The 8,492-nt window shown below is 38.5% G+C and overlaps 1 long non-coding RNA gene across 1 annotated transcript; it reads left to right on the top strand.

Moving 5' to 3' along the window:
* Positions 1–233: 233 nt before the first annotated feature.
* LOC144983756 (uncharacterized) lies at positions 234–4,370 on the top strand. Its single transcript, XR_013647556.1, has 2 exons — positions 234–4,091; positions 4,176–4,370. It is a non-coding gene; the product is annotated as an uncharacterized LOC144983756 (long non-coding RNA).
* The last annotated feature ends 4,122 nt before the right edge of the window (positions 4,371–8,492 follow it).

Below are 8,492 nucleotides of genomic sequence, written 5' to 3'. Positions count from 1 at the left end.
AGCAGCCAAAGCAGGCATCATTTGTTTTTTTTTCTTTGCTGCTATTTTTGGAAACAAAGTATGAGCCTTGCATAGATTTAAAAGAACAGTTAGAATCAACATCCTCGCATTCAAACAGTCTTTAAAAAAATCTTGATTTAATAAATATAAACACTTAATATAAAGGTGCCCTTACAATGTTTACATTTTTTATTTTATTTTAACTGTCCCACATATAGTGGTTTAAAAATCCACTCTGATGGAAAATGTAAAAAATGTGTTTTTGGTGTTATAACATGTTCTTGTGGCATTTTTCTGAGGATAAAGGACACCTTTTAAGAAAATTAAGCTTCAATTAGCATTTATTAGTATTTCTATATTCAAATTGTTGTAAATCAGGAGCAGATGAAAAAAATTTATTTAAAAAAAAAAAGGAACATATTTGTTACGCAGAAAATACGCTGGGTGGACCGGACCAGAAGCTCCCTGCTATGCTCATTCCAATGCATTCAGTTGTAGACTACTAGATCTATGTGCTACTTTGTTTAACTCGTCTGAGCTGGAATCAAGACTGTACGGCTGGATAGCTCCAATATTGCCCGCCACTGTAGTTGAACCAGTAATGCTAGATTAGAGGTGTGAGGAGCTGTGAGCTAGCGGGGGAGTGTGTAAACAAATAGCCCAGTTATGGAAGGGGGCCTAGATTTTTTCTGAGCCAACAACTGAGGCAAATTTTTAATAAATTATTTCACTCTACAGAAATCTATGTCCTAGAAAATGACAGCTTTTTGGCTAAAATCTTAATTAAAAGACTACTAAGAACACGTTTATAATAGCTCCAAAGATAATTGGAGTGGGTCTTTAAATAACTAAGTTGAATTTGAGTTTTGCATTTCCTTGCAACATCTTTAAAAAAGTTACAGCTGCACAAAGAATAATAAAAGAAAAGTATTTCTTGTCACAATGAAAAAAAAATCTTCTTTTTTTTTTTTTGATTTTTCGCTTTAAAGAGGTCCTGGAGCTTGAACATTTAGTGGCTTTAACATAATTATTTAAGTCTCTGGAGTCATCATTATTCTGCTGTTGTTGTTGTTGTTGTATTTCCCAAAGGTGATATTGTTTTCTTGCCTTCCATAAATAGTGAAAGTGAAAGGTTAGGAGGAAAAAACTTGCTGTGAAATGCCTGACTCAGGTTTCCTGCATTTCAGGCCTGTTCATTTTTCATCACACCTCCAAATCCAGGTTAGACTCTGTGGCTTTCAAAAGCTACTCTAGTCTGTTGTTTCAGAAATGTTTAAGGGGGCAAAATTATTTATTACTGGTTTCAGTTTAAGTCAAACCATAAAATGGCTATCGATTGATGTTGCCTTCCTGAACTTGTGATCGCAAATACTCAATGAATGACTTCTGTATCTTAAATTAGGCTGAACCTATGGCCTTATAAAGATGAGGATGGGCCTAATTTCAGGCTTTGCAAATGCTGGACAGACTGGCATTTTTCCTAATGACTGAATGCCAGTTATGTTAACTTCTGTACCCACAGAAGGCTGCAACAGTTCAGAACCATCACTGTGATTTGATGCGAAGAAAATATGCAAACCATAACAGCGCAGAGATGGTATGTTCAAGTGTCTTGTTATGAAACTGAAATATCTTTCTATTAAATAATTCAGCTAGAAGATTCTGCTTGTTAGCAGTACTTCAAGTCATTTCAGTCCTTGCATCTGCAGTCACTTTCATATATACTTTGCATATATATGCATGGGAGAATACTGATTCCATGGCCTGATTTTCCTTACTGCCTCTCTGAATTTCATTTTGTCTGGAACTGCACATGGCGTGCATCATCTTTGTGGGCTGAGATGAAATTAGTGAAGAGGGCAAGTCACATGAGGAGCCAAACACAAGTGTCAACATGAAGCTTAAGGTTTCTCAGGAGCTGAGGGTCATCGTCTCCAGCACATGCTTAATTAAAACGAGATAGAAAACCAGTCCCAGCGAAATATGAAAAATTAACTTGACTAGGACTTGCAGCTTCCATCATTTGATAGACACTGTAATTAAGATAATGATGTTTCAATGCATTAGCAGTTCTATTTAAAAGACTGCTGCTGTTGAGCAGATTTCTTTTAAAATAATGGGAGTCTAATTAAGTTTTTAAAGATTTCTGCTTTGTCATCATTTGAGTTGAAAAAGTTCAACAGTGGGATTTATGTTTTAGATTGCCAAAGTAAGTACATGTAACCACGTTTGTATGTGAGGACTTTTGGTTACACTTAGGGTAAAGGAGACGCATTGGGCTTCTCTAATTTAGAAACCTCCTTCTCTTGTTTCTCAGAAATAGATCTGTGGGAAAGATCGTGTAAGTTAGGGCTTGACTTGGCCTCATGGCCAACCTTCAATGGGCTTAAGCTTTGGACATTTCTATAGGAAAAAACCCAAGTAGAATTGCTAATGCGTCTCACTGTGATTTAGGAAATCTATTCCTTAGCGCAGCAGAAATTTGCCCCAACAGAACTTCAAGAATGAGCTCAGCTACACCCAAAATACGTTCCCAAATTATATTAAGTAGGGTTGCCCTGATTAGATTTTTGTTGTCCCTATTTAATTCAGTGTGAATTCATTTTAATTATTTACCATTACCAATTCCAGAGCCAACAATTTTATGTAACAAATTTGATAAACCGATTAATTTTTGCTTGTGGATTAAGAGTATTTTTCATGGTTGTGCTACATATAGGGTGGCTGGGCGCTCCCTTTGAGATAGGGTGAGAACCTCGGTCACACGTGAAGAGCTCGAGAGGAGCCAGTTGAGGTGGCTCGGGCATCTAGTCCGGGTGCCTCCTTAAAGCCTCCCTGGGGAGGTGTTCCGGGCATGTCTCACTGGGCGGAGGCCCCGGGGAAGACATCTCTGGCTCTCCCCAGAGGAGCTGGAGGAAGTGGCAGGGCGAGGGAAGTCTGAGCATCTTTGCTTCGACGTCTGCCCCCACGGCCCTGGATAAGCGGAAGAAGATGAATGGATGGATACAATCACCATTACCAAGCTGCAACCAACATCTAACCCCTTTCTCTAGCTCTTTTAGTTATTAATGGTACTACAAGTTCAGGTATTAAGCTCAAGATGTACTTAACGCTTTGATCTTCAAGATAGACTAAACTTTTATATGGGGGGCAATGATCAAGCCCTGTTTGGAAATACTGATCTGCTCTCATTTAATCCCAAATTACTAAAATTCCAGGAACACCTTCTCGGATTAAGTAAAAACAATAGTTTTAAAAAGTACAGTTTGTCCTCTCTCCCCCATGGAGAATGCAAATTTCTTCCACTGAGATCTCTAAGCATAAATGACAAAGAAGCTCTTATTAGTGACTTTCTTGGAATAAATAGCAGCTGGATCTGGAACACCAAGACACCATTGTCAGCATGTACAAATGTTCTCCCCTTGTTTCTCTTCAATATGTTCTTGAGTTTTTTTTTTGCTTTTTACTTCTCTTCAGATCTTTTTTTCCTGCTCTTTTTATGATGCCACAACTTTATGCATACTGGTTTCAAGAGTGCGGAACAAGATAATTATAAATGCAATCGCAGAGTGCAGCTGAAATGGTAGAAAAAGACAGGGTGTGGAATGAAGCTGGATAAAAACACGACAGTTTCAGCCTTCTTTGGGTGTGTTTGGCAAGAAGTAAAACAATCCTGATTGCACAGATCTCTAAAATTGTTTGCTCCATGCATGATGAAGAAAGTGAAGAAGCTGAAATCAGAAATCTTCCAAAGCGACCCCCATTCCTTTGTGTATAACTGAGGTCTTTCAAGAGTCTGTGCCGACTTGTATAGATAAAAAAACAAAAAACAACTTGGACTGGAAAAAGAGATAAAGGAGGACCACTCAGATGTGGAAAGTAGGGACACATAATCGTTCCGGGCCCTTAAAGAAAATAGACTCACATGGCTTAAATTTACTGATGTCATGGTGCCTGTCAGACTCCTCCCCCTCCAGCTCTGCCTGCTCTGCTCCCTGATTGCCACCAGCTGACGCCACTCACCTCATCGGCCATACTGCTTAAAAGGAGACCTTACTCATCAGTTCAACACCAGTTCGTTACCCCTTATGGTGACTATGCCTGGTCTTAAGTTTATGCTCTGCAAACTCTTGTCTTGTTCCAAGCCTCAAACTAATTATTGCCTTTTGTCTCAGGATTATCAGCACCTCACGAGTGACGTCAGCGCTCTCTTCCCTCCTGCTGCTCAGAGACATCCTGAGGATCCCACGGCTCTCCTTAACCGCACTAAGCCCTCCAGCCAAGCCACCAGCCGTTGTCAAGTCCGGACCTCACCCAGCTACTACTCCTACCATCTTCCTAGCAGGAATAATAAACCTTTTCTCGCCAAATCCCTCACCTGTCTTCCTTCTGGGTTACAGCATCTGGGTCCTCACGCTAGAGCAGGGGTCGGGAACCTTTTTGGCCGAGAGAGCCATAAATGCCACATTTTGAAATGTAATTTCGAAAGAGCCATACAATAATGTAGTGTCCCTTCCCCACACTGAGGCACGGAGACTTAACCTCTTTTAAAGTTCTTTATTCCGATTACTGCAGACCGCAACAAACGCCATTCAATTAATTCAGCAACTCCTGAATCTCTCCCGCCGACACGAAAGCGCTTCTCCCAACTTTATATTCCCCTGCTCCCGCTCCAGCCCTCCCATTTCCCTTATTCGGCCCATAGCTGAACCCCATTGGTCCAAACTACCTAACAACAGGCTGAGTGACAGAACTGAGGGCCAATCAGATCTCTGCTTGACGCGTTCATTGAACTCCAGAACTTTTAACGCGGCCCAACAGCCAAGTTAAACTCAGTCCGCGACAATTTGTTTAAAACTAAATATACAAATGAATGTGTGCATTTGATTTAATTTCAACATTTTTAAAGTACAATAAGTCTGTGGATTCTTTTTAATAACATTGTTATTCTGTTGCTAATAAATGATGAGTATTTCTCGTGGTAGTTTTGCTTGTTTGTTTTGATGGTCTAGTCTGGTTGATACGTGGTGAGTTTCTGCTTCGTTCAGGCGTTGAGACTTTAAACGTCATCGTAGGTCTGAATGTTCTGTAGATGTGACAAAGACTGCTCACATGCAGACGGGGAGCCAAACACACACTCACACGCTGCAGTGAGTGACGGGCAGCGGGTTTTACGTTTTTACAATCCCTGCGCGATTCACCTGCTACCTGTGCCCACAACACCTCAGCCCCACCCTCTGCTTTCTCCCTCACACATCCCGTCCCCGCATCTGCGCGCTCTTTCTCAGAGACGGGAGCACGTAGTTTTAGGCACGGCAATTCACAGGTTTCCGGCTGGTACAAACTCTGTGAAATAATAGATAATAGTAACTGATAGCGCTGGCGCAGATTTCTCTCTCTAAGCACTGCTACTACTGCGCGCCTCTGGCATCGCATCGCGCCCGAGAAGGACTGGTCTAATGAAAAAAAAAAACTATAATTAAAGATTTGTCTGCGAGCCACATGTGACCATCAAAAGAGCCATATATGGCTCGCGAGCCATAGGTTCCCGACCCCTGCGCTAGAGCGTCATGACAACTGAGCCAAAAAGCTGAAGGAATCCGTCTTCATCTTCTGTCCTCATGTCTTTGACAATTATCTCAAACAATGCAAGATTACAAGTGCGTTAAAAGCAATCACATCCATCTTTTGTTCATGATTATTAGTGGTTTAAATTGAATTTACAAGATCAGATATTTGGGCTTGAATTTGGAGTTCAATGATGTGCACTATCATACAAAATCATTTTCATCAATGGAGGGAACATTTTGGACTCATCACAGATTTTATAGAGATTACATCAAGATCCGTAAGAGTCTTCTGCCGTCAAGCGATGGAGCTCATGTCCAATATCAAGTTAAGAGTATATAATTGGGATAACCAGTGTACATTGACTGCTAATTGAAAGCAGCAGAACCTCTGGCATATGAAATAGTTAATTCATTGCTATGAACCCAAAACAATTTCTCGCTTGAGTAACCATACATGCTTGTTCCACAATCTGATAAAGCCAACCTTTGGAGGGGCCGGCTCACAGTCCTCTCACTCTCCTACAAACACTTTTTAAACTATTTGCTGAGACGCGATTTAATAACACTCATTTGTATCAATAATTGTAAGATAAACTCTAACATGAATTGCAGTAATTTGCAGGAGTATTTACAACACAAAAATGTACAGAAAATGTACATATGATCTGCTTCTTCCATTATAAACAGCTTTTTAATGCTAAAAAGGGATGATGTCAGCACTGAGCCAACTCAAGAGTCATGCAGGCCATTTAATGGAACCTGAAAATGTCAATCATTGTGTGTTGAGATGATTGATAGGGAAGTCCACTGTTATCCACTGGTGTGTTATCTAATACAATGTTCAAATGGACAGTTTAGCAGTAAAATCCTTTTTTTTATGTTTGGGGCAAAACAGATCTCAATTTAAGAGAAAATATCTCACAGCATGGATTAAAAGAGCTAGAAAAAAAGGTAAACAGAACTTCAAGCTCCATTTTAATAAATACACAAGTCACTTCTTGTTAGAACACAATCTATGATAGGGCTAAGCCCTGGTTTTTACAAATAAAATCAACATTTATCTCCATTGAAATTGTTAACAAAATTAACTTCAAAAACACATTTGCATTATGTAAAACATTAATGACTGTTATTAATTATTTGCTATGTTTGTTTGAATTTTAAGATTATCTTAATGATATGTTTTATAAGCTCTATTTGACATTTTTAGTTATTTAAAGTGTAATTAAATATCCATCCTTTTGGGTAATTCTTAACTAAAATAATGAACAAGTACCCTTAAGAGAATATCCTTGTGGCTAATTTTGTTACAGTTTTAATTTAGTCTTTGCTTTCCTTTTTTTTAGTTTAACACTGTTTAAACATACATATGCTGTACCTGCTTTTATAAGGGTTGTGGGGGGTTACAGCTGTCCTTGAGCAAATGCATTAAAGTTTAGGAAACTGTGCGAAACCAAGCTTTCCTCACCCAGGTTGTGATTTCCTTTTCACAAGGAAATCAGAGTTAGGCTTAAATGATTAACATTTTAAAAGCAAAGGTGTTAGCATTTACTTAAACAGACAAACAATAAAAGCTTTTAAATGTTAGAATCTGATCTTAAACATTTCCAGCTCTTACATACAGTTTGACTGTGAATGCGTTCAGAAAATTAACTACTTTACCACTATTTTTCTATAATCTCATAGAAAAATAGTTTGTTTCTTGTTTTAAATTGTAAAACAAGAAACACACATTTGTTGCAGAAAATAGTCCTTTCCATAGAAATGAAGGAACTTCCAGGTGCTTACGTTACGTGGTACACATCCTTGCATATAAAAGCAAGGCCGGTCTGCGATCCTCTTCTGCAACACATCTCCTCTGGGAAAACAGTCGTTTTTAGTGCCTGTGTTCTGGAACTTCAAAAGGCTTCACCCTGCCCAACCAGAGTAAAACGCAGGTCTGATCTACTAGCAAGCTGTGTAGGAAAATTCCATCTGGTAAACACTTCTGTTTTGGGAGTTTATATTAAAAACTGTTTCTGATATGTCGTTTTTGTTTTCAACTTTTATTTTAAATGATAAGAACATTTAGATGAAAGCAAAATGTTTTTCTGAGTTTAACAGAACTGTTGTGACGTATGAACTTTCTCAGCAAGGGCTTCAACGATGTTCACAAAGTAGATGTTGAATTTTTTGCACAAATCAGATCAATTGAATTCAAAATGTTCTTTTTCTGTATATTTCTATGAAATGTCCCCAACTTTTGGACTATCCTGTTATCGGATGACCAGTTTGAAGATCCATTTAAAACCAAACTATGAATGCTAGTGATGGGAGTATTGATACCAACATATCAAAAAATAAATACCCGCCAATTTTGATGTAGACTTCTCTGTTAAAGTATTAATTATTGATGAATGACATTTTTTAATTAGGCGAGTTTTGTGCCGAACCACTTCCTAGCCCACTGTGTTTTGAACTGCTCCACCGGTCACGTGACCAGGGGAGCTGCGATTTGTGCGTGTAACCATTAGCAACAACACCACAGGACATGGGTAAGTGACTTTAGAAAGAATGGTTTTGTATTTTCAACAGTGTACATTAAACTTCTCGCATTTGTTTTCCGAATAACAAATAAAACAAATATATCATATAATTATTCTCTTGCTATTTTTTTTGTTCTAGTTGATTGCTATTTTATTGCTTGCTTCTTTGCACTGTCAGACTAGTGAGAAACAACATCTTGTCTCACCTGTGTATTTCTTTACAAAATACTGTGTGAAATTACAATAAACCAGTCTTGAATATTGAATAAGAAATACATTCACCAATAAAAAATAATCAGTATTATTGTTGTTTTCCAATATTTTATGCAAAAAGTAATCTGTATAAGATCGGATCATAATAGTGTGGTATTGTCCCTCATTAGTGAGTGCTCTCTCT

Source organism: Oryzias latipes, chromosome 14, assembly GCF_053564925.1.
Source record: "Oryzias latipes strain Hd-rR chromosome 14, Olatipes_Hd-rR_3.1".
Lineage (NCBI taxonomy): Eukaryota > Metazoa > Chordata > Actinopteri > Beloniformes > Adrianichthyidae > Oryzias > Oryzias latipes.
This window is presented reverse-complemented; position numbering and strand designations above follow the sequence as displayed.